This window comes from Amblyomma maculatum, chromosome 8 (genome assembly GCF_055883805.1).
Source record: "Amblyomma maculatum isolate TAMU_Amacu chromosome 8, ASM5588380v1, whole genome shotgun sequence".
In the NCBI taxonomy this organism is placed as follows: domain Eukaryota; kingdom Metazoa; phylum Arthropoda; class Arachnida; order Ixodida; family Ixodidae; genus Amblyomma; species Amblyomma maculatum.
Window position 1 is genome coordinate 80,861,725 of NC_139351.1, and position 26,197 is coordinate 80,887,921.

General features: G+C 46.2%; 1 protein-coding gene and 1 pseudogene across 1 annotated transcript in view; one reads left to right on the forward strand and one right to left on the reverse strand.

The window, feature by feature from the left end:
- The window catches only part of LOC146181587 (tRNA (cytidine(32)/guanosine(34)-2'-O)-methyltransferase-like), a 308,502-nt gene that overhangs the window by 153,542 nt on the left and 128,763 nt on the right, over window positions 1–26,197 (reverse strand). The window lies entirely within an intron of this gene.
- LOC146181594 (THAP domain-containing protein 2-like) lies at window positions 7,314–24,660 on the forward strand (annotated as a pseudogene).

Consider the following 26,197-nt stretch of genomic DNA (forward strand, 5'->3'; position numbering starts at 1 on the left):
GCAAAAGGGCACTACTGCAGCAGCACCTAGAAAATCTAGACGACAAACCAATTGCTATAGCACTGCAGGAGACCGGAGGTTATCAAGTCAAATTGACCGGATAACAAAGTTTTTGCAGCAATCTGGGAGAAAAATGCAGGGTGGCCACGCTGGTCAAGAGAAACATAGCAACCTTAGAGCACGATTTTAGCACTGGAAGCATAGAAGCAGTCTTGGTAGAAATGACAGGGCGGAAGAAAGCAAAAAGTATCTTTTCGCTTAACATTTATAGCAGTCCAAGACAAAAGAAAACCAAATTCGGAACGATATTCAAGAAAACCATCAAATTGGCCGGGTTGAACCCGCTGGTGATAGTGGGAGACTTCAATGCGGCGCATCAGCAGTGGGGGTATGTAAGGCAGGACCTAAAAGGTAGACTTATCCTGGAAGAGTCCCAAACTCTTGGCTTAACCTTACACACAGACCCGTGTGCGCCCACTAGAGTCGGCGGCAGTGTAACCAGAGACACGGCGCCGGACCTCACTTTCAGTAAAATGCTTTAGTAAAGTCGAGTGGAGCAACAACATAGAGAACCTGGGCAGTGATCGCTACATAATAGCCACCAAAGTGGGAGAAGGGGTGAAACTAAGGAAGATCAAAAAGACCAAAATAACGGAGTGGGATAAATTCCGAGCAATTCGGGGAGACCACGGAATTGAAGAAATCGAGGATATAAATACTTGGGCTAAAAAGCTTAGAGAGGATGCTATAAGAGCGCGGAAATGGCTGCCGAAGGGGAAGACACGCCGGAAATAATGGACAGAAAACTAATGAGTATGTGGAAGAAGGAGAGACTTGGAAAAAACTGAAATCCCAAAAATGGAAGAGAAACCTAAGAAGAACGCTAGCCAGGCATATGAAAGACATGGAAACCTACACGATAAAACTAAACGAGCAAAACTGGTGCAGCACGTGTCACGAAATGGATAGGAATATGAGCTTAGCCAAAACGTGGAACCTACTGAGGCACCTCCTAGACCCGAACAAATCAAAACAGACAGCTAGCATCCACCAAGTGAAGGCGAGACACGCTTTCCATAGGAGGGATAAGCAACTAATGGAGAGACTCAAAGAAATATACATAGGAGAAACAACAGAAATTAAACAAGCGGAATATGGGGGTCTAGAGAATGGCAAACTAGATGCAGATATCACGGTAGCAGAAGTCAGAGCAGCTATTGCGGGGTTAAGAACTCGCTCGGCCTCTGGACCAGATAAGATATCAAATGTCATGCTTAGAAATCTAGATGAAGGCTCGGTGGAAGCAATCACACGATACATAAACAAAGTATGAAAAGAAAGTAAATTACCGGACTAATGAAAAAAGGCAGAAGTGATTCTCATTCCTAAGCCGGGGAAAGAACCAAAGTTAGAAAACCTAAGACCAATCTCTCTGACATCGTGTGTGGGGAAGCTAATGGAACACGTAGTGCAAGCGAGATTAACAAAATACATGGAGGATGAAAACCTATGGCCGCATGAGATGGTAGGGTTCACACCTAAGCTCAGCACGCAGGACATAATGCTCAGAAAGGGCTAGACACTAAGGTGATCCTAGGCCTAGACCTCACGAAGGCCTTCGATAATATCAGACATGACGAAGTCTTGAGGAAGTAAACGTAGGCAAAAGAACATACAAATACATTAAGAACTTTCTTCAGGGAAGAAGGGCGGTGATTAAATTTCAGGACGCAGAGTCTCCCAGCATAAGGCTGGGAAGCAAAGGAACCCCTCAAGGTGCCGTGTTATCTCCATTTCTATTCAATATAGCAATGAGAGGCCTCCCAGCTAAGCTGAATGAGATCTCTGGAATAAAGTTCAGCATGTATGCTGACGATATTAACATCTGGATGAACAATGGAAGTGATGCAGAAATTGAGTGGAGCCTGCAGAGAGCTGCAGACGCCGTGGTGAAGTATGCAGCCGACAGAGGACTAGCATGCTCACCGCAGAAGTCGGAGCTCTTTAGGTACAACGCCAACAGCAGAGACAAAAAGCCAATAAACATCAAAGTGGTAGTAGAAGGCCTAGAGGTGCCGAAGGTCGAGGAGATGAGGGTCCTGGGTATGGTTATAAATCATAAAGGCAACAATACCAATACCATAAAGAAATTAGCAACATGTGCGGATCAAGTGCAAGGCATATTCAGAAGGATAACAGTAAAAGGCAGAGGCCTAAAAGAGAGAAGCCTCCTAAGAATATCACAGGCGTACATAACAAGCAGAATCTGCTATGCAACGCCGTACTTAAATATGAACAAAGAGAACATAGATAAACTAGACAGGATACTGAGGAAATGTGCCAAGGGGGCTCTGGGACTTCCCATATCAACATCAACGGAACGTCTTGAGAAAATGGGTATCCACAACAGACGGGCCGAGCTAGCTGAGGGAGTTACAATAGCTCAGCTGGAGCGACTTAGCCAATCTGAAACAGAAAGAAAAATACTAGAATGGATAGACATCCAACCGGAATACAATGCTCATAAGACAGTGGATATCCCGGAAGAGATAAGAGCCAGGATACGCGTCCCGCCTATGCCAAAAAATATGCAGGCCGAATATAACAAAGAGAGGCGCGGGCATAGAGCCAGAGCCTACGAGAAAAGAATGGGAGAACAACCAGCAGGACAAGTGGCCTACGTAGATGCTGCATGTGGACGGCAAGGAGCAGCCGTATCCGCAGTAGTCGACGGAACAGGAGCACCTGTAGTATCGGCTTCAAGCCGCACGAGAGACGCCAACGCGGCGGAGGAATTGGCAGTAGCGCTCGCTTGTGTCGGTACCAAGGCTAAATTAATACTATGCGATAGCAAAAATGCGGTCAGAAATTTTGGGAAGGAAGAATATCAGAAGAAGCTAAACGAGTCCTCGAATCGAGGTCGCTTGAGCGCAACGTGGAAATTATATGGATACCAGCACATGAATCCATCGCAGGGAATGAGGCTCCTCACGAGTTTGCCCGAGCTCTCTATCACCGGGCGGCTGCTGAGCAGCCCTCTTGCATGGATATAAAAGATAGCCTAATCTCGTATAAAAAATTATAGAGCACTATAAACTAAGCAGAAGGGTCTATCCGCCGCCAGACCGTTCCCTCGGAAACGGGGAGGCAATTGCATGGAGGAGACTACAAGGGGGCAATCATATTTGTCCCTTTTGAGTATATGCAACAATTTCAAAAGATGAAAAGGATCTACATTGCATAACATGTGGGAGATGGGGCACTCTAGATCATATTATTTGGGAATGTAACAACAGCCCAGGAGCTAAAGAAAATATAGATAGAGACGCCTGGGAGACCCTGCTGTGAAGCGAGGACCCCGCTCAGCAGCAGCAAGCCATCCGCCTGGCGGCTGAGGCCGTGAAGTAACAATGCATATTCACCAGACCTTAATTCGCGAGGCTCCTGAGTAAGGCTCCATCAGGCCTGCGTGCCGGGGAGTCCGAAACGGAGCTTCTTCTCGGTGGAAATAAAGGTTTTCAACAACAACGTAATTTGGGAGTGCCCACAATCTCCAGGGATAGGACAAAATATTACAGGTAGAGAAGCCTGGGATACCCTGCTGTGAAGCGCGGACCCTGCGATCCAGCACCGCACCGTCCATCTGGCGGAAGAGGCCGCAACAAGCCAAGGGCTACCTGCCAGCCTCTAATCCGCGGGCGTGCGACTCCCCGTTTCCGATGGAATTAAAAGTTGTACAACCAATCCCGTAATTTGGCCCGAGAAGGCGAAATGTGGGTAAAGTGGGGGACACCACCACCTCGAATTTCGTGTGGGTATTCTATTCTTTGATCGAGAGCTCTGCTCGATGAGAAACTACCAACAGAGCACAGCGTCTGTCTGACCTACAGCTCAGCCCTGCTGCCGAATGTTCGAGTCAAGCTGGCGGCTGAGGCCGTGAAGTAACAATGCATATTCACCAGACCTTAATTCGCGAGGCTCCTGAGTAAGGCACCATCAGGCCTGCGTGCCGGGGAGTCCGAAACGGAGCTTCTTCTCGGTGGAAATAAAGGTTTTCAACAACAACGTAATTTGGGAGTGCCCACAATCTCCAGGGATAGGGCAAAATATTACAGGTAAAGAAGCCTGGGATACCCTGCTGTGAAGCGCGGACCCTGCGATCCAGCACCGCACCGTCCATCTGGCAGAAGAGGCCGCAACAAGCCAAGGGCTACCTGCCAGCCTCTAATCCGCGGGCGTGCGACTACCCGTTTCCGATGGAATTAAAAGTTGTACAACCAATCCCGTAATTTGGCCCGAGAAGGCGAAATGTGGGTAAAGTGGGGGACACCACCACCTCGAATTTCGTGTGGGTATTCTATTCTTTGATCGAGAGCTCTGCTCGATGAGAAACTACCAACAGAGCACAGCGTCTGTCTGACCTACAGCTCACCCCTGCTGCCGAATGTGCGAGTCAAGCCATAGCTACACTCATATTATATCGTTGTACGCATTACGTCAAACATAACAGCAAAACGAGCCTTATATCGTTGGATAGTTTAGGTCGAGTATAACTGAGCACTAATTCGCTTCATCAGATCGTAATTCGTTAAGTGATTGTAATTAAGAATTAAAACTTTTAGGAAAACTTAAGAATTACACTTAAAAAGAATTAAGAATTAAATTAAAAGCAAGACGCCTTTCTTCTCCTCAAAGAAGAAGTCCTCCAGAACATTCCACGAGGCGGGGAACACTGCATCATGGCTCTAGATTTAAAAGGCGCCTTCGACAATGTCTCCCATGACGCCATCCTTAGGGAGCTAAGCGCTAATGGATGCGGTACAAAGACTTTCAACTACATTAAGGCCTTTCTTACTGGCCGTACAGCAACAATTGGTATAGGCGAGGTGCGCTCCGGGACAGAACAGATGCCAAACAAAGCCACTCCCCAAGGCTCAATTATTTCCCCACTACTTTTCAACATCGTCATGATCAGTATGGCCAGAGCTCTCGAGGAAATCCCAAATATTGGATACACGATCTACGCAGACGATATCACCATCTGGACGACTCGAGGCTCCCTTGCCGCTAAAGAGGGATCCCTGCAAGCAGCGGCCACGTGCGTAGAATCTCAAGCTGCCAAATGCGGTCTCCGCTGCGCACCGGAGAAGTCACATATAATCCGCATACAGGGATATGCCTACAAGTCCCCGGGAACCATCGAGGTCCTACTCGAGGGCACCAAAATCAGTTAGGTTCCGCTTATACGTATATTAGGCCTATGGATCCAAAGTGACAGGAAGGCAACACAAACCCTGCAAAGCCTTCAAACCACATCTCATCAGGTTGCTCGCATGATCGGGCGGGTTACTCGAAGCCGCAAAGGCATGCGCGAGGAGGACACCACCCGCCTGGTACAGGCCCTGGTGATGAGCCGCCTCTCATACGGACTACCGTATCTCACCCTGCTCAAAGCAGATATGAGCAAAGCAAATGCAATCATCCGCATGGCTTATAAACACGCATTGGGCCTACCCAAGTACACATCAAACGACAGCCTTGAAGACCTCGGGCTGACCAACACCTTTGCCGAAGTACAAGAGGCGGTTCTTACCTCACAGAAGGAAAGGCTTTTTACCACCAGGGCCGGAAGGACTATCTTGGAAAGGATTGGCACACCAATGGTTCTCAAGAAAGTCCAGGACACACAAGACATCGATCCCACTCTTCGATCTCGCATTTATGTGTCCCCACTGCCAAAGAACATGCAGAAAGAAAAGCACGATGGCCGAAGAAAGGCTCGAGTCGACTGCTTGCGCCGAACTCACGGACAGACAAGAAATGCAGTCTACGTTGACGCTGCCACATACCCAAACTCAGCTCACACCGTGGCGGTAGTGCTAGACACAATTTCAAGGAAATCACCAGCGCCTCTATTCCAACAAGTAGCCCAACTGTAGCTGAAACAGCCGCAATAGCGCTGGCCAAGTCGGCCTGTCGGCTCTTTCTCTCAGGCAGAATCCCGAAACCCATCGCACCTATACTCAACACTGAGTAAACTCAAAAATCCACCAGCAAGCATCAAATCACTTGGACTCCCGGTCACGAGGGTCTTGAGGGTGACGAGGCTGCGGATGGCCTAGCTCGAGGATACACAAACCGAGCAGGCAACCTTCACCCCGCTCCTATGGCGAAAGACTACTTTCTCTCCGAATACAGAGACAAGTCTTTCCCCCTCCGCACCGCCAACTCACCGCGGGAGAGGCTAGAGATTGGCGCAAACTACAAACAAACACTTTCCCAAACCTGCATAAGCTTAACATCATTTTTCCTAATCAATATAAAGACGTCTGCCCTTGGTGTGGCGAGACCCCAACCACATACCACGTCACGTGGGGATGCTTCGGCGATAAACCCCGCGGCTTGGACACACAAAACTCCGAGGAACAGTGGGAGACCTCCCTGCTGAGCTCAGATTTGGAGACCCAAAGAAAAATGGTTGTCCAGGCCAGAGCCACAGCGGTGGTCATTGGCATCCTGAAATAAGGATTCCACCCGAAATGTATAATCATCTTCTCTTTTTCTTTCTTCTTTTTGCCAATAAAAGTTTTCAACAACAACATACTCTACAGTATTGTAACACGTCGTTTGGATCGCTTATGTTGCCTACAATGAACTAAATAAAGGTCAGAATAACCGTTAAGTAAACAATTTAACTTAAAGAATCAATTCTTTAGCCTTTAACAGAATATGTCATCTAGTTGCCTAAATAATTACACTAAATAAATATACTTATCAGTTTGCGCCTAGAAATAACTAAGCTATCATAAGATATTATTGAATAGCTTATATGCAGCAAGATTGTACAACTGTAAATTATAGTTATTATTGTTAGTCAATTGAAGCTGCGCCTATGCCAGGAGCGAGCGACACCACACAGAGCACAGCTGGAGAGCCACGTCAGAGCCACCGACTCCCCCACTGCGCGGGTGACTCAGAGGTGCCGCCGCCGCCAGCTGCGCATGCGCCAGGAGGGTGTGACGTCACACAGTACACAGCTTGCGCGCCGGGGCAACGCTATCTAGAATTTTCAATTCCTGCGCGCTTTCCTTCTCCCCGCTGTGATTTCAGCCTACTTTTGACCCTCAAACCGTCAAACGCGCCGCGCCCTCCGCATTCTACAGCCACTGACGCGCCTCCTTGCACGTGTTGAAAGTGCATCTTCGTGTTGCCGGATGCATCAGCATGTGGTGTTGCGTTCATGGCTTCCGATTGGAAAATACCGTGATTTTAGAATGTGAATTTTTGCGGTGCCTCAGTCTGCTGCGGATACGATGGATCGCTGCTGTGTTCCTAACTGCAAAGGCAACTATGACAACGGGCCGAAAGTGCGTGCTTTCATTCCCAAATGACGACCGCAGGATTAAGTGGGAGCGTGCCATTCGCCGCGACGACATTGACATCAGCACTCAGCGAGACCCTAAGGTATGTTGTTGCTTCCCGTCGTAGCAATCCTTGCAGGGTAATAATGCATAACGTTGCACCGAAATTCCGATACGGGGCGGTATTAAAGTTATGACGCGAAATTTGCGCTACCCTGCTGATGCTAGTAATAGTTTCGTCCATTGTATGCTAGGCAGTGTTTTTCAGAGGTAGAATGGATTTTCAGAGTGTAGCTCTTTGGCGTCTGTTCCTGCGTTTCACGGCGTCGCCGTCGGTATTGTCTCGTAACCAGGCGTTCTAACAAGGCGGATGGAAAATGGTGGCAAAACATTAAGCCGCATTTCTAATATTTTGCAACGTTCTTGTTACGCCCCCTGTTGATGAGTGTGCGGTGCATTTGCAGCTTGACTATGGTGGTTAGCATAGCTTGACTTTGCAGGCCTTGTTTCGGCACCCGGCCACAGTGGCCGCGGGAGCTTACGAAGCGGTTTCTTATCGCCAGCTGTCTGCAATAGCGCGCCTGGTAAAGCTCGGTAAATTTAGCTCGCCGGTCTCGAAATACCCCTTTTGCGAAATTTTCGTCGTCGTTGCGCGTCGCTTCTCTGTCACCCTTTTGTAAAATTTGTCGCATCGCTGCGGCAGCTTTCTCGGTTTTGTCGTTTCCTTCGACGTGTGGCCAGTGCGAAGTCTTTTCCCGTCTTTGCACGCTTTGCGCTGTTCTTTTGAAGCGCTTAGCTCTTTTTTCAAGATGAGCTTGCGGCGTGTGAAGAAACGATGCGCCGTGGCACATTGCGACAGCATGGACAGTACCGTCGGTGTCAAGCTACACCGCTTCCCGCTGGATTTTCACAGGTGAGCTCTTGACAGTGTCGTCTGATACAAGGCGTCTGCTCTAGGTATGCTCCGAATGCTTTCGTTGGGCTGTTCGCTTGTTTGTGTAACCAGTTCGTGCGCACGTGGCTTCATGTTTTCGGGGATATTTATGTACTACACTACAAGGCACTCACTTTAAGTGCTGAGCGTGCGAAAGAGGCCCACCATTTGTTTGATTTATGGTGAGTTTCATGCAGGGGGCTATCACCAGCGTTAACTTGATACCGGGCTATCGGAGCAACCACGCACATGCCATTGACCGGAAGGCCAATTTAAAACCAATTGTGCTGCCTGACAAGTCTGAGCACAACACTGTTTAGTTTTCCAACACCGCGAAGCCAATTTGACCCTCGCAACTGGTAGTATCGAAATTCAGCCACGTGTATATGCGCGGCCTCGAGGGTGCTTTAACTGAATTCACTCAGCAGGAGTTACTGCCTTCATTCTCGTCAATCTTAACCATAGGAAAGTATAGCTACCCGCATGGCATGAGGAAGAGCGTACGTAACCGCACACTTAGACGCTGAGAGCTTGGGGCGAGCATTTACTACCATAGTTCAGATATAATGGAAGTATATTGTACTGCAGTTAGCATTGATAGGAATAATGACGCATTGGCGTTTGGGGTATGCAGTATTCCTTATGGCGCAATTGTGAATAACGTGCACGTTGCATCACGCCCAGGTGCCGAGCGTGGGTGCAGTTCTGCCACAACGTCAGCCTGGAGAAGACACCATGGCAGCTGCGAGACTTGCGGGTTTGTTCCAAGCACTGCGAACCGTCTGCGTATCTGTCGTCAAAAAAGCTGCGACCCGTTGCTTTGCCTACTCGAGGAAGCATTGACAGTAATTTTTTATGCGAAGCATATTACTAGAGCTAAGCCTCAGCTCCTCGAGCGCGGCGGTGTCGCCACCATAGACCTTTCATGACCTACCACGTGATGCGTGACGTCACGACAGAGGAGAGACCGGGGGCCCGATCCTCGATATTCGCCTTCCCCTGGCGGCGCCATATTGTCTTTCTGATTAAAGCCCCTCTATCCTTCCAAAGTACCGCCATTATTAGATCTTGCCGCCTCCGCGCTCCCCCTCAAAATTTCCTCCTCGCCACCTCTGTCTCCCCAGCCTCCTCCGCTCACCCATTCGCCGATGCGTGTCACGTGGAATCGCGTGTTGCGCTTTTGTGTATTTTTTCTTCCCGGCGCGCGCCGGCTGCCATTTTCGGACCAGCACGGCGAAGCAGCTGCACGATAGAGGGGCTTTAGCTGCACGTGGGCGCTTTAGCTGCACGTGGGGCTTTATCCGCACGCGCAAGCTTCATCGTGATGCCGTGTTGCTGTGCCTTCGGTTGCCGGAACCGACAAAGCGAAGGCAAAAGGCTTTTTTGTTTGCCATCTGGCCCGCGCAACGCGAAAAGAAGAAGAGTTTGGATGAACAGGATCGGGCGGGCTGACTTCAAAGAAGTTGCAAAAAACGCACGGCTTTGTGAAGTAAGTGCTACGGTTCATTGCCTTTTTTTAACCTTGCCGACTTCTGTCTTTTTAGGAAAGTGCATTTGTGTCAGTTGTGCGCGGTTTAAGCGTGTGTAAGCTGGCCTTTTTTTTAACACGAGCTGTGCATAAAAACGAATTTATCCAGGCCATGATTTCAACTCCGCTAGAAATTAGCACATCTCGACACTTTTGCAGGGCCTTGAATACAACCGGCTAGCTTCCTTCCGCGTACGCTCGCACGTATTCATTTAGTTTGCGGTATTAATTTTTTAACCTACCGAAGTAACTTGGCTATGAGGAAGGTCGTAATGTATAGCAGCGGGTAACTTAATTTAGGGCAAATGGGGTGCTTCACGGGCATTTCAATCCCACAGTACACTGGTATCTTGCATTCTGCTTCCATCTTGGCTACTGCCAGACGCGACCTTGAATTGAAGGTATGACAAGCAGCTACTTGCAAATTTTGTGTGTGTTAGCAGACAAAGGCTGTAAAGTACCATAGGCCCCTGGAAATTGATAGCGTTGCTTTAATTTAAAGCTTCTACATGATTCCTTTCATTTTGTTGTTTTTCTTAGAAAGAGTATTACTTTAGAATGGGACCAATTAAGCAAACGGGAGCCGTATTGCGCAATATGTTGCCTTGAATTTGGGGTGAAGTCCTTCCCTCACTGTGATAGCCTAATTGCCACAGTAAATGTAGCGTTTTATTATGGTGTGCTAGCGGATTGCCTATGGAAGCGCACGCACAGCAGTTATAAAGTCTTTTCTCGGTGCAGTATTCAATCGTATTGTTTTCTGCTTTCTTAGGACCATTTCACTGCAGACCAATTTGAACCTCTAATCCTGAACAACAGCGGCATTAAAAAGCTGAAGCCAGATGCAGTACCGAGCCTGTTTGTACATAGGAAGCCAACAAAATTAAGGAAGCCACCAGCCTGCCGTATGTTATTTTTTTTATGCATCACAGGCAAATTATGTTTTTGCATTATGTCAAACATTACTTTCTTTATTTGTGCGATACTAGGTGCAGGAATTCATACAGCGCTGCAGAAGCTTAGTGCCACGCACCTCGAAGATAATGGGTGTTCAAAACGTAAGTGCTGCTTATGTTATATGTCATGGTTCATTCGCATCTCAAATATCAACTTGCTTCTTGCACAGCTGACACTCTTTTGTCTGACAACACTTGTCATGAACCATTAGGCCTTGCATCCAGTAATCGCTGTGACTGCTCCTTGTGAAGTATACTGAACTATAATGCTTTTACCCGATTGTACCTCTCAGTATCTTTGTTTACCTTGTATTTTATGCTTTAGGGTATTTTATGCTTTAGTTGTATTTTATGCTTTAAGAAAAATATGCTTTAGTGGTGGGCTCTGAATTAATTTGGCCACTGGTGATCTTTAACATGTGCTCTGGCATCATACAGTGATACACCCCGCAGGAGGTTTTTAAGGAAATTAAACTGAACTGAACAGCACATGAACACATTTGCATTTCGCCTCCATCGAAACGCAGCCGCCATGATCGGGTTCGAACATGTATAATGGAAAAAAGTGATCTCCAATACCACGTGCACTTGCTTGTGTTTACCACGTTTGCATAACATTGCCAAGATATAACATTAATGTATTTGTTGCAATACACTTAACAATACTTCCTTTTGGTTCGGGTTTCATTGCTTGTGGAAGCCTGACAGTTCCGTGGATGACGTGTACCTGTACTGTGAACTTTCTTTGTGTGTGAGACTGATAAGAATATTTATTAAAGCTATTTGAGAACTGTTTGGTTGTAGAGCCCTCTTATTGCTTTGCCTTAAAGTTGTTTCTAGCCTTGTATTCCTTCATGCATTCCTTTTGTGTTGTATGATGTTATGTGACACATTTTAGTTATACAAATAAATAAAGTATTATTTTAAATGCAGTGCACTGCTGTCCACATGTCCAATTTTCCTTTCGTCACAATTTTCCCTCTGACAGTTGGCTTAGCACTTTAAAGAAAGCGTCACTTGTGCTAATGGGGGAATAGTTTTTTTTTTTTCGGAATCTATGCCCAGTATTGCCAGTTCAGGTTAGACGAATAAAATCTCGCTTCAAAAATTCCGCGCGGCTCGATCATTGCTTTCCGCGTTTTTCCTTCGTAGCGCGCCAGCCGTCGTCTGCTACGGCAGGTCCGTCATAGTCGGCGCCACCGTCGAGGCAGCGCGCGGCCTCGCCGAGTGGGAGAGTGGAACGGAGGAGGAGATGAATGGTTGGCGCTACTTTCCTTGGAGGGGCTTTATTTCTGATTGGCTCTGAAAAGAGTCACGTGCTTCAAACTTGTGGCGCGAAACCATCAGCTGAGGCAAGCACTTTTAGCGGTTACGTCAAAATGACGTAGCCGTGAAAATTTATTTCAACCGGAGCTATCCTTGTTGCCTGGATGACAAATACGAATGATTTTGGAGTGGAAGCAAAGTTACTGATGGTGGTTTGGAGAACACTTATGCTCGGTTAACCAATGTGATGAAAATAATGGCATACTGGGAAGGAGCGGATGCTCAAATGTGATTGGCTGGAGCTATGTCACGTGATACGCAAGCATATTTAGGTTACGTCAAATTGACGCGTCATGATGCTTTCTTCAAATGCGTTCTCTGCGATTTTCGAAGCGGCAGATAGCCTAGCTCTCCCGAACACTGCGTGGGCCTGTCATAAAATTGACTTGGACGGCGTGCAAACAGTTGTGTATGCAGAATTGCATTTTCTTAAGTCAGCAACTCTGCTTTCAAACACTGCGTCAGGTAACGATTACAGCGAGTACTTCACTGCTCCTGCAAGCCGTGTCGTTACAAGAAAAGCAGTTTCTATTGACAGCGAGCTGAAAGTTACAGTTGCGCTACTGGGAAAAGAAGCCCCTCGCTGCTGTGGGTTTCCTTCTGAGGTGAGCTGTTTGCAAGATATTGAGTCCTTGATCGCCCGCGTCAACGAAACACGTTTGTGTTCTGGTGGACCGAACGTTAGAGCCTATCCTAAAGTCCGGCCTGAAAGTGCGTTTGTTGACATCACAGGCCAATGGCGGCACAAAAAATGTGCGTTGATTCTCAAACACAGTGGAAGCGTGTGCTTATACTGTGAGCGTGTTTCAACGACACTTCGAATTCACAAGAAACGAATGGTCGAGAAAAACAGAGAAAAAACGTCCTCGCTATTTCCGCATGACTGTCCCCGGAGCCAATAACATAGCTGCTTTCAGGAGAGCCCGATATGCGCTGAAACGGTCAGTTGACTCTCTACGAAAAAGGCTCCAAACAATCACGATCCGGCTAAAGTAGGCGAAGAATAAACTCTCCTCGATATCTGATGAAACCGTAAGTGAGAAGCTAAGTGGCTTGGATATTCCTGAAGGACAAGCAACTGCAATTAAAGAGTGCATTGCAGCTGCAAAATGCAAGAACAGAAGTGGCCGACGTTACACGGAACATTGGCTACTACTCTGCCTGCTTCTTCACATTCGCAGCCCATCAGCGTACTCATTCTTGAGGGATAACGACATATTGCCGCTGCCGTGTGTCTCAACTATAAAGAAGTACTTGTCAATGGTACGTGTGAACTGTGGTTTTGATCCACGCTTTTTTGCTGCTTTTAAGAAGGAGCTCGCAAAAAAAGACACTTTCCAGCGGCATGGTATTCTCATTTTCGATGAGAATCACGTCCGGAAAGAGATGCGAGTAAACGCAAGAACGATGACCTACACTGGATTTGCAGATTTCGGGGATGGTGTGACAGCACCAGAGAAGCTAGCGGACCACGGACTGGTGTTTTTATTTCGTTCCTTCGGAGAAAACTATTCCCAACCCGTTGCGGTTTTCGCCAGCTCTGGACCCACAAAAGGAACTGTGTTGGCAGAGCTCATCGTAAAGGCTATCCTCCTCCTCAAGGACGCAGGCGCGTTTGTTGATGGAATTGTTTGCGATGGTGCCGCAAAAAACCGCTCCATGTGGAAACAGTTTGGCGTTAGCGGAGAACTAGAGGCAACAAAGAACTTCTTCCTCAATCCTGCTTGTGAGACGCGGAATGTTTATGTTTTTTCAGATGTACCACATCTTGTCAAGTGCGTGCGAAATCGACTTTTGCAGCAAATAGTGCTTTGTGTTAATAGTACCCGTGTTTTCTGGTCACACTATGACAAGCTATACGTTGCAGACACTAAGCATGCAGGCAAATTGAGGGTTTGTCCTAAACTCTCATACTCACATCTAAACCCAACAAATACTGAAAAGATGCTGGTGAAACTAACAACACAGCTGTTCAGCCTTAGCGTTGCCAATGGGCTAGAGTTCTATTCCAAAAGAGGTACGCCAGGTTTAGAGAATGTCAAGGGCACTGTTGATTTTACTGTGAAAATGAACAATTTGTTCGATGCATTGAATCGGAAACATCCAAAGGAAGGGTTAAAACTGCACAGTCAAGATTTTGTTGTTCTAGAATCTTTCCTGAATTGGCTCAATGATTGGAAAAAAAACGTGAAGGCAGGGCGTATTGACCAAAGAAATTTTCTTTCAAATTCAACTGCCGAGGGCTTAAGAGTGACTATTCTCTCAAGCATGCAACTTTCCAAGTACCTGTTGGAGAAATGCAATTTCAAGTATGTTTTAACTGCGAAGTTTAACCAAGATGTGCTCGAAAAATTCTTCGGTATTATCCGCCAAGCAGGTGGGCAAAATGAGCATCCGTGTCTACCAACTTTCTTGCAGCTGTACAGCATGCTTTCTGTGTACAGCTTGTTGAGACCTCCAAGATATGGCAACTGCCAGGTACATTAAAATGAAGACTCTCATCTGATAAACCTGTCCAACATGATTCTAGTCTTCAAAGAACCTTACGAGCCACGTATCAATGAGCTGAAGGCCAAACTTGATGGTCTTGTAGACAGTGAGAATGAATGGGAGGACTTTATTCACAACGAACCCGACTCAGCTAGTGTAACCGATTGTATAATTTATTATGTCACCGGGTTTCTATGCAGGAAATTGCTGAAATGCACCGATTGCTCAGCGTGCAAAACTGGGCTAACGGCTTCTGCAAACGTGACCAGGCCCGAAGCAGCCTTAGTTTTGCAGAAAACACGAGGCGGTCTGCTACATGCAAATGTCGCCATATTTTCTCTCTTAAACGAAATAGAAAAACAGTTTCAGAAGCATGCTTCTGATAAGAATGTCTACGACATAACTGTCGACTACATTCTAGACAATCATAAGATGTCATTTCCATGCAGTGAGCATAAAGTCGACATAATGGCACAAGTCGTGCATTATTACGTAGCACTACGCATGCGGCAGTATTGCAAGCAGCTGAAAAAGAATGCTGAAAACAAAACGCAAAAGCTGCGCAAGCTATCGAAGCTAGTTTAAATCTGTTTTATCCTCGTTGAAATTTTCAAGCACTCTCTTTTCGTTGCATTTTCACAGAGCGAAGTATCGCCTGCGGGGCCTGTTACTTGCCATTACTGCGTAATTTCATTGCTTGTGTTTTCAGAGAATAAATTAAGTGCGTTCTATATGCCTTTGAAATTCTTGCAGCTGCTTCCCTCTTTTTAACCCGAGCTCAACAAACACCTACCTGTAGTGAAAAGCCGTTTGTGTGCCATGAGAAACAAATATACACACATACTCCTTGTCAGTACTTTTGTGGGCGTCAGTATTACAAACAATACCTCTGGTTCTAAATTCCATAAGAATGATGACCTGTTACCGAGCTATTTACATCAGTGTCTAGCTGTTCTACATACACATGGAAAGCAAAAGTGGCGATGCGAAATAGCGGACTTTGGTAGACATGGTTAGCTGTCATTTAATTGTTTCAGCTCGATTGTGCTTTTTTATCTACACAATAACAGGCCATGTTAGGCGTTCGTTGCCTGAGGAAAAGCGGACCACACGGCAAAAATTATCGCGATTTCAGATGCCATCGCACCTTTAAAGTAATATCAGGTCATAACCTGGAAATCTAGCTGACCAATTTCGCTGAAAGTGTACCAATAAAATCAAGTACATTCATTTCGCACAGGTGACGCATCACCGACAACGCTATAATTGTTGATACAACGCGTCACGGCCACCGTGGTCACGGCGCACAGGGTTGCCAGGTTGGGCTATAAATAGCCAAATTGGGCTACTTTATGTTGTGGTTGGCGGGAAATATTGTTGGTTGGCTATTTGGCTATCTTTGGGCTATTGTGCATTTTCGCTTGTTGTGCATTCGCAAGTTGTGCATTCGCACAACTTGCGAACCGTTGTGAACCGCAAGTTGTGCATTCGGTTCGTTCGCTGAAACCGTCAACATACCCCCCATTCAAACACACGAAAAGCAAGTACTGGTGACAATTCAAGGCAGTCCTGTCCATCTTACATTCGGCCATCTATCACCCCCGCAGTTTTAATTTCCCCTGCACCACTGGCAACCACTGATTCCGCAGCAAGAACTTTGAGCACAGCGGTGGAGGTTTAACAGTCCGCATATAGTGAAACGTGCTTCTCGACGCCACTATGGGCAAATGGGCGAAGTACGCGCGGACGTACAGAAAAGAATGGGAAAAAGATCCTGCATTCAAAGGTACGTTGACCATCTTTAATGTTTTAGTGCTTGTTTGTACCAGTCCAAAAATTATGTTCCGCTTTTCGGAGTGCATTCCATGTGACCATGCCAGTCTCGATCATTAGCGCGTGACAAATTTTTCTTTTTGATTACAGATTGGCTTACGCGCTCACCCTCAGGGGATATGGCCTTTTGCACAGCCTGCAAAACAGAGCTACGTGCACACGTGCAAGATCTGAAGGCACATAGAAAAACCGAAAAGCATGCTAGAAGCATGCAGTCGTCGACTGCACCCGAACAAAGGCAAATGGATAGATTTGTCACCTCGCAGCCAAGGGCCGCCAGCAACAGACATGAAGCGAAGATTGCGGAGCTGCGTTTGGCGGCGTATGTCGCCGTACATGGTTCGCTTGCTACCGCTGACCACCTGACGCCGCTCATCAGCGACTGTTTCAGAGATTCGACCACTGCGTCGTCGCTATCCATGGGAAGAACCAAGTGTACGGCGTTAGTGAACAAGGTACTTGGACCAACCTTCAAACAGATGCTTTTGGATGAGCTGAAGGGAAGAAAATTTTCGTTGATCCTGGACGAAAGCACAGACGTGTCTTCGGCAAAAGAGCTTGCCATTGTGGCAAGGTTCTACTCGAGCGAGAGCAGCGCAATTGTAACTGCGTTCCTTGGACTAGTTCCAGTTCTGGACGCATCATCTGGAGGACTTTTCTGTGAGTTGAAAAACTTCCTCGACAAGTCTAATCTCTCTGTCAGTGACTGTGTGGGTATAGGAACTGATGGAGCCAGTGTGATGTGCGGGCAGCACAATAGTCTGTACACAAGAATGAGGGAAGTTAACCCAAACATCGTGTTGGTAAAATGCGTATGTCACTCCCTTCACCTTGCTTGTAACGAGGCAGTGGATGTACTACCCACACAGATTGACTACCTTGTTCGGGAAACCTTTAACTGGTTTTCCCACTCTCCAAAGCGTCAAGAGTTTTATAAAAGCATTTATGCTGCGATTAACTCTGGATCAACCCCCAAAAAGTTGGTTGGTGTGTGTGCGACGCGTTGGCTTAGCATTGCTGGTGCTCTCCGTGCAATTCTTGACCAGTGGCTGGAACTGAAGGCGCACTTCGATGTCGCAAAAACAGCTGAGCGTTGTTACTTAGCTAAAATGTTGAGTGAGATGTACAATGATGACCAGAACTTTTTGTATGTGCAGTTCTTGAGCCCCATTGTTAACGAATTTGACAAACTCAACAAAGTATTTCAGAGTGAGGACCCTGATCCATCAAAACTTTTCGAAGACTTAAGCTCGTTTGTGAAGTGTTTGCTTAGGCGGATCGTACTTCCCGATCATGCATCTCCCGATTCAGCTTGGGAAAGCCATTTGATGCATGTTCGAGCCTGTCAGCTGGGAAGCGTCTTTCGCGACTCCTTAGAGAAGTCTTCCCTCGGCGACGACAAGAAAATCGCCATTCTTGAGCGTTGCCGAAACTTTTTGGTCGCTTGCATCAAAAGCACATTAAAGCGCCTTCCAACAAATTTTAAGGTATTAAGTGAACTTCACCTCTTGCACTGCAACAATATTGCCAAGTTTTCTTTTGATGCATTCTACAAGGCCTTTGCAAAATTCATGGATCCATCAGTTGTTTCTGCAATGGAATCCGAATACTGCCTTTTGCAATGTAAGCTTAGTGAACTCCGAGACGACTCCGTGACAGTATTTTGGAAAAACGTTCTGCGTTCCAAAAACAGTGCTGGAGTCAGCCTATTTCCGTTGCTGTCGGAGCTAGCCATTTCTCTACTCACGCTGCCTGTATCCAATGCTGCTGTGGAACGAGTGTTTAGCCATGTCACTCTAACAAAAACCGACTTGCGGAACAGAATGTCTTTGGAAACCTTGGAAAATATTTTGCATGTGAAATTTGCACTGCTGAAAAATGGTAAATGCTGCAAAGACTTTGTGCCGTCAGATATTTTTTTGGAGCGCTTCAATACCGCCGCAATGTACAGTGAGTGATGTTTGGATACTCTTTTTTACATTCATTTGGAAGTGAATTCAAAACTTCACAGCAGACATGTTAATAAATGTTTGAAATAAACTGTGTACTGTAACTATGAAGTTTTCTGTTTTGGCTATTTGGGCTATTTTTATGGTTCGACGTTTGGCTATTTTTGGGCTACATCGAGCAAAAAATTTGGCGGGTCACGCTGTGAGTACCTGGCAACCCTGACGGCGCACATTTGAAAGCCTCCTGTACAGTAGCGCCATCTCACGGTGAAGCGTCGAAGTTTGTACAAGATTTCCGCGGCCGCGGAGGCGCTGTTACTACACCTGAAATATTTCTTACACCGTGGCCTAACATCCACTCTCTACACTCCGACTCAAAAACATGCTCAAATGAACCTCGCCTGAATACGGGCATAAATATGGGAATAAAGCATGAAATTTACTTTTTTGACATTCTGATTGCATATCATTGGAAAACTAAACGTGATTTAAATGAGCGTATGATTTGCAGCTAGTGCAACTTGTATGCATGGTTTTTCCAACAGGTTGCAGTATAGCTTCTGTCCTTTATTTTGGTAAAACATACACACTAAGAGACCTGCTACTCACGTAACACATTCCCTGTAGCTTTAAACAGCTCGTCATTGACTAACAATTGGTGTATCATTTGCTTTCGGTACTTTTTGGCAGTTTTTTTTTACATGCACCTGACATGAAGCCTTGCTTATAAGAAAACTGAAAATTACAATATACAAAATACAAAATTTATTTACAGCACTGCACACTCTACAATACATAGCCTAAAAATGAAAGGCTGTCACACATTCAAGTAATTACAGTATTGTTGTACTTGTACAGCTCATAGCCATATCTGAAAGGTGGCACGGCCTTGGAGACCAAAGAAGAGAAATTAGTTATACAAAGCAAGGGAACACAAGATGGGGTCAAAAACCCATTCTCCAAGTGTTTGGCCCAAGATAACCCCAGCACCAGCAAAGCAAGCACCCACTGTTTTACCAATGAGTACCCAACACCACTGAGGATTGGTCCCCAAATGCTCAAACCACTAGGCTGCAACTACAGTCAAGGGATGCTATGCGTTCCGCAGTATTACCAGTATCAAAGATTATGGAACTCAACGTCATTTAAATGTTAGTCGGCACCTGGGACAGAGCAAGTATTCCCCGATTCTCTTATGGACAGGGCAAAGGTAGTTATAGTGTGTGTAAGAATGATTTTATCTGTGCATAAATGCCTGCCACACCTAGAATGTTCCCTTTATGCAGTCTACCAAAAAGCAGAAATGTTTGTCTCAGGAAGACAAGCCTTAAGCATTATTTCAGCAAGTCACTCAATGTGACGGCTATCAGGCAAACCAGCACAGCACTTGAAAACTTCATGCTCTGATAACAATTGTGGGGACACGCAAGCTCAGCGTTTACCGCTATGACACAACAGCTTTTATGGCTCCTGTCTGCAGACTCTCATTCGTGTGAATAGACTTTGCTACTGCTAACACCTAGTATTTATTCTATGATACATTATGTGGAAGACCACTTGTCTAGATACCTATAAAGCCCACTCTAACCAAGCTGTACGGATGCGTTTCCATGGCCTAAGGGTTGCCTGTCTTATTACCCAAAGATCCTGCAAGGTTTATCACCTCACACATTCATCTCAAAGGTGAAGCCAGAGACATCACATTGAGTACTCGGCCATGTCACCTGTCTGAAATGTGCCCAAGATTTTCCACTCACAACGTCGCGTTTTGTGCAGAAAAGAGGCTTTAACGTTGCTGCATCAAAAAAAAAAAGCAAGAAGCCAATAGCTGAACATCTACGCTACATTAGGCTCTGCTGGCTCGCAAGACATTTGACCACAGTGCCAACAGCCAAGTTATGGATGCAGCTGTGGCAGAGGCTGTACCACAGAAACAACAGATGAATGTGGTCAAGATAAAATGAAATCACTTTGTTCACAAATTCTTGAATACATCATGAAAAAGAATGGCTCACTTATGGATAGTATGACGTCTACTGTGTTCAATAGGATTGTACCTTCAGGAAGTTATCTTTTGGATGCAATCTTAAGAATATATTGTGGTGTTCAATTTAGGCTGTACACATAGCAGACGTGCAAAATATGGAACACATTCTGAGGGTTAAATGCAGAGAGGATTGCTGAAGCTGATATAATAGGAAAGCATAGGGATACTAGATAACGTAGTAAACACATGTGACAATAGGATAGGTGTAAGTGAAATTAGTGCAGCTGTCACTTATGAGAGCAAAAAGTTATACAACTCAGTACTAGCACAATGGTACAAAATGTTGAAAAGTGATGATGAAACACAAGTTTCCTTGAAAGTGCTTCTACATAAATGAAATGAAAGTGATGGCATAAAATTTATGCCCCTTACTTAAAATTCTCAATTTAAAGCTCACAAAGAACAGTGAAGATAAGGCTACAAAAGCAACTAACAGAAAAAAAATAATGAAGCAGTTATACACAGCTTCAATCATTCGATAAACATCTCTAGTGATGAAGCCATGCTCCAGTGGCTTAGAGCATGAATATGTGAGCTTTAACAACCCACTTTTAACATATGTGAGTGCTGGAGGGCATGTGGCAGCAGCAAGAATGTGTCAAGAAGCAACTGGCCCAGATAGCAGCCTCATAACAGGGGTATGGAAGGTCTACACACAACGCTATCATGGAGGGAGATATTTTATGAAACAAGATATGTAGCAATGCACAAAAGGAGCAAAGCATTTTGTAGAGCTGCAGTCAAAAATTTATGAAGGACAATCTTATCAAAAAGTTTTTATTTCATTCCTGCGCTTGTGCATCATTATTGTGACTATGGGTTATATAGTGAAACATGAAATGTCAAGCAATTTATCTCGTACACAAATGAATGCATTCTTTCCCCTGCGAAGCCACCTTCAAGAACTTTTGCCAGTGGGTGCACATGCACATCAATATCACCTAGTTACAAAGCAGAGAAGTCAATAGTTGCCTTTGTGAAAAAACTGAAGAATACAAAAATGTTCACTGATAGCCGAGCCACACAATTGATGCAGAGGTTAAACAGGTTATCTGGGATCTTGATTAACATCATTACAAAGCATCAGTAATTGCAGTGCAAAATGAAACTGGCAAATTATGCAAAAGTGGAATCTAAAATTGCCAAAATGGGTTGACAAGTTGGCGGGGGCCTCATTTTCCGTGCATACAACATGAAAAACAATGACCACCAAATAGATGCACAAATTATCCTTGGGAAAACTAGTTGATTGCTGTTCCTCTACATTCAGCATATGAAGGAAGCAATAGAAAACAAGCATAAAGGCAACCAAATACAAAGAAGCACAGCTCGCTTCACTCTGCAGTTTGTGGAAAAACACAGTGGGTACCTCACGTTTCACCCTAGTAGCACACAAGATAGGTGTAACGAAATGGACTCTGCTATGGTAAACGACTGCAGACACATCCACCAGGGTGCACATATGTCAAATATTCTCACTGAAGTAGTACATCGCAGACTGCCTGCTTGCCCCAAACACCAAAGTGAATTGTGAACTATAGGTGCACGCACGTCCTACTCAGAATGGCACTTCTGGAGGTAGAAGGAGAACGTTTTTCTACCTTTCTGTGTTTCATTGACATGAAGCACTTAATAAAATGCACGCTGAGTTTAAGCAGAACACAAAAAAGCAAAGTATACAACAAAGAATGACAGCTCTCAGCAAGGGCCACAGCACTTGTAGAAAAATACGCTCAGTATGTCTACAGATGGTAGACAAAAAATTATAGCACCAAGGAAAGGTTTGGTTTGTGGGGTTTAACGTCCCAAAGCGACTCAGGCTATGAGAGACGCCGTAGTGGAGGGCTCCGGAAATTTCGACCACCTGGGGTTCTAACATCGCACTAACGTGCACTAAGATCGCACAGCACACAGGCACCTTGCTTTTCACCTCAATCGAAAAGCGGCCGCCGAGGCCGGGATTCCATCCCGCGTCTTTCGGAACAATAGTCGAGCGCCGTAACCACTGCGCCACCCCAAAGCTGAACTTGGTTCTTGCACATGCTATCAACAAAATGTACACCAAAGAGATGGTTATATCTCGAAACCACAGAAAAAATTAAGACTTGGACGGCTTTTCAGCAGTATGCTATCGAACATGAAGCAGTAAGAATGTGCACATTGATCACTTGTGGCATATATCAAAATCATGACAGCGAGTGAAAATCTCAAGTGCAGGTGATCAAGTTGTTCCTGTCCGAGTTAATATAAATGTTGCACGTCCTCTTCCTTGTACTTGTTGATGTTCCTGCTGCGATTACCATTTGCAAGTGGCGTCAATGTCATGTGATCTGCACATACTACAAGCTGTAACGATCTTCAAAAAGAGCTGTCCATCTGCATAGCACTTCACATCTGATGTGGCCGTCCAGGAACAAGGCGTGGCCTCCCAGGTTATACAAGTCTAGCAGAGAGGTTAATGATGTTGAATATGGCCCCAGGACTTCTTGCCCACATGATGACTTGGATCGGAAGTGCTGCAACGGCTGCACAAGGTCCACACGATCACCTGCAAATGTTTAGTGCCTAAATTATATGCAAATAAAATATCAAACACGCATGACACAGGAACATTCAAAATCATCAAAGCTGCAAGCTATGCTCCGGTAACGTGTAATCTATGAATGCAAGAAATGGTCAGTGCAAAACCTAAACCTAAGTGAACCATTTCCGTAAAGGTAAAGACGGCTTGGTGGCGGAAATTGTATTGTGACGGCTAACTTTTTCCTTCCTTTTTTTTCGTTGCAATTAAAGGAACGACTTATATCAGGCGATTTCACTTGTTTTTCCTTTCTCGGTCGTCGAAACCATTAACCAAGAAATCACAACTACAAGCACACTCAGTTTTTTTTTTTTTTTAAGTTCGTGCAGCGTAGAGAAGTTGAAGAAAATTATAATGCGTCGTAGAAATATGCAGCTAAAAGCAACGCAAAATGCTGATTAAAAATATTGGATTCGCCGCATGCATCCTGTGAGTATTCCTTTAATCTTCAGTCATTTCCCGCCTGCGTACAACTTGAATGCGAATGACGCTGTATGAACAGTCACCTTTACAGGTTTTCCTATTGCACTTACCTCTGTGATGCTCGACGTGCTGCACCATTTCCAGCAGATTAACTGCGTTGCCTTGCTGGTCGACACCCATCGAGAAGCCCGACACATTCCGGGAGCTCGTCGCTCGGCCGAACGAATACATTTCGTGCCATCCAACATCAGCGGTGTTCACCACTGGCGATCACACCCGAAACACCAGTAGCTCAACAGTTCAACACTCCGAGCGCAGGGCAATTCTCGCCTCGGAGCTTGCAAAGCCGCCGAGGCGAGAATTTATTCCATTTATTCCTCTGTGTACACATGCGGTTTGGCACACAACATCGGCCCATGACATCGAACAAACTGTAGAGGAAACTACGACAACGGGCCAAAAGTCAGGCTGTTTGGGTTCCCAAGTGATCCCGAACGAAGGAAAAAATGGCAGTGGGCAGTGCGACGGGACGATGTTGACGTTGGAAAACTGAAAGATCCACCGGTAAGTGTTGTCTCGCTTTTCAATTAGTGCAGTAATGATTTATATGTACAATGTACATTGAAAGCGTATGAGTGCGAACTACGATAATCCATTGTTATGCGAATACGTTTTTAAGTGACCATTTATTTATACGTGTAAACCACGTGGGCTCGCGTGCGTTTGCGATCGTGTGTGTATATTCATTTGTTGAATGGCTCATAGGTCAGTAAAATGCGCTCTTCACAGATCTCGCGCTTAGAATTGTAAGCGCATGTCGCAGTTTTGCAGGCGTCAATGTGTTTCACAATATGACGGCGCTGGTTGTTCCGCAGGTTTGTGAACGGCATTTCAAGCCCGAGCACCTACGTACAACATCTAAATACACGGACTGCGACGGACGGACCATCGAGGTTCAAATGAAGCTCACCCGGCTTACGCCTGATGCCATTCCAACGATCTTTCCCGACTGCCCACAATATCTTTCGGAGTCTCGCCAGTCTAGAGAAGACCCTGAAGCAAAGCGAGCATGTGTGGAGAGCGAACAGCTTCGAGAGGCCTTAAAGCAGTCAGCTTTGGCACATGAGAACGAGGAATGAGAAAACAAAATTAACAACCTCCAAGACATCAGTGCACGCCTGCACAAGCTAGGAGAGAAAAGGTTTTGGACAGCGGTACCTTGCGACAGCTGAATGATCTTTGCTCACGTCAAAGTGACAGCAGGTGCTCCCAAGATTTTTGTGTCAGTGACTGTGTCGTCGGATATGTCTGTGTGTGTGTTTTGGAGAGGTACTCATCTTACATCTGACAAGTGTTTTGAGATCCCAGATTATGCCGAAATTGACGTGGAAAGAATTCACCTTAGTCCTTTCAATCACGCCAGTGCTCAATTTATACTGGATGCAAATAAATTCTGGACATATACCTACGAACATGCTGCAGTATTTTTTTTTCTTCTTTCGACGGCACCTCAACCGGAGGCTGACGGGCCAGACGGGCTGAGTGTGGTGACGTCACGGGAGGAGTGCCGAGGCCTTCTCCTAGTCTAGGTGGTTCTGTCCAGGCCCCCCTTTCCACACGCGCTACGTCACGCCAAGTGTCCGGTCTGGCTGCTCACCAAGCGCGGCTCCGCTCGATTGTCTCCCTCGATGTGCTCGCGCTTGCCCGGACAAGCACAGACACGAACGCAGTCTTGCAGAGAGCGTCTAGCTGCTGCTTGAGTCTTTCAGTCTGGCGTTGGGTGCATTTCTGTTCGTTCCTCACACGGCTGTATCTGTTTCGTGTGGCCGTTTCTTGTGTGGCGTGCGTACCTGTGCTAGCGCACGAATGGGAAACTGAATGCCTGCATGCCGTGTAGCGAGTGCAACTTCGTGAAACATGGGCCGGTGCTGTGTTCCCGGGTGCCGCGGGAACTACCAGAATGACCCAAAAGTACTACCACGATCACAATATTGCGGGACGTGGAAGAGCGTGGCAAAACTGCGTTCTGCGCCTTCTAACGGCGCCCGTCCGCTCCAGTTACCCTCGCAGGCTTCTCTGTACCCTTACTCCTACCTTGCGCTCAGCAGACACAGATCGAAGCCGGCGCCAGGTGACGCTTTGATATCTAGCGATAGCATGTGCCCCAGCCGCTGTGATAAGTGAAGCAGATTGCACGCCGTGTTTCGCGGCGAAACACACCTGGCTGTGTCAGCAGAGCGCGCATTCCATTTGGCACTGTCGCCGAAATAAAAGAAATGCAGGCGCTTATGAAGGCTGCTAAAGCCGACGAACAAGTTGGGGATGTTCTGTTAGTGCAGTCTCACGTTGCTAATGTTCTGTGAAATTGCCATCGACGGCGATCGCGGCCTTGCAATTGGCCAGCAAGTTTTAGTTGAAGGTAGATAAATGGGTCGCGCTGCCATGTGTCTGCATTCTGCAAAAATGCCGCCGAGAGTTCCTGCTGAAGAAAGAAGGCATATTACTCGGCTATATGTGGAAGGAGTGCCTCAGCGGGAAATATGCCGGCGCACGGGACGGTCGAAATCTGCGGTCACCCGTGCTATTTGGGCCTTCCGGGAGGACAACGGAAGGATAGAGGACGCACAGCGCTCCGGTCGACAAAGGGCCACGGACGATGAAGAAGACAGGCTGATCGTTGCTGCAGCAGTCGCCGATCCCTTTATGACTGCTCGAGAATTTCGGCAGGAAATGGACATTCGGGTGTCCTTGTGCACCATAGGAGACGAC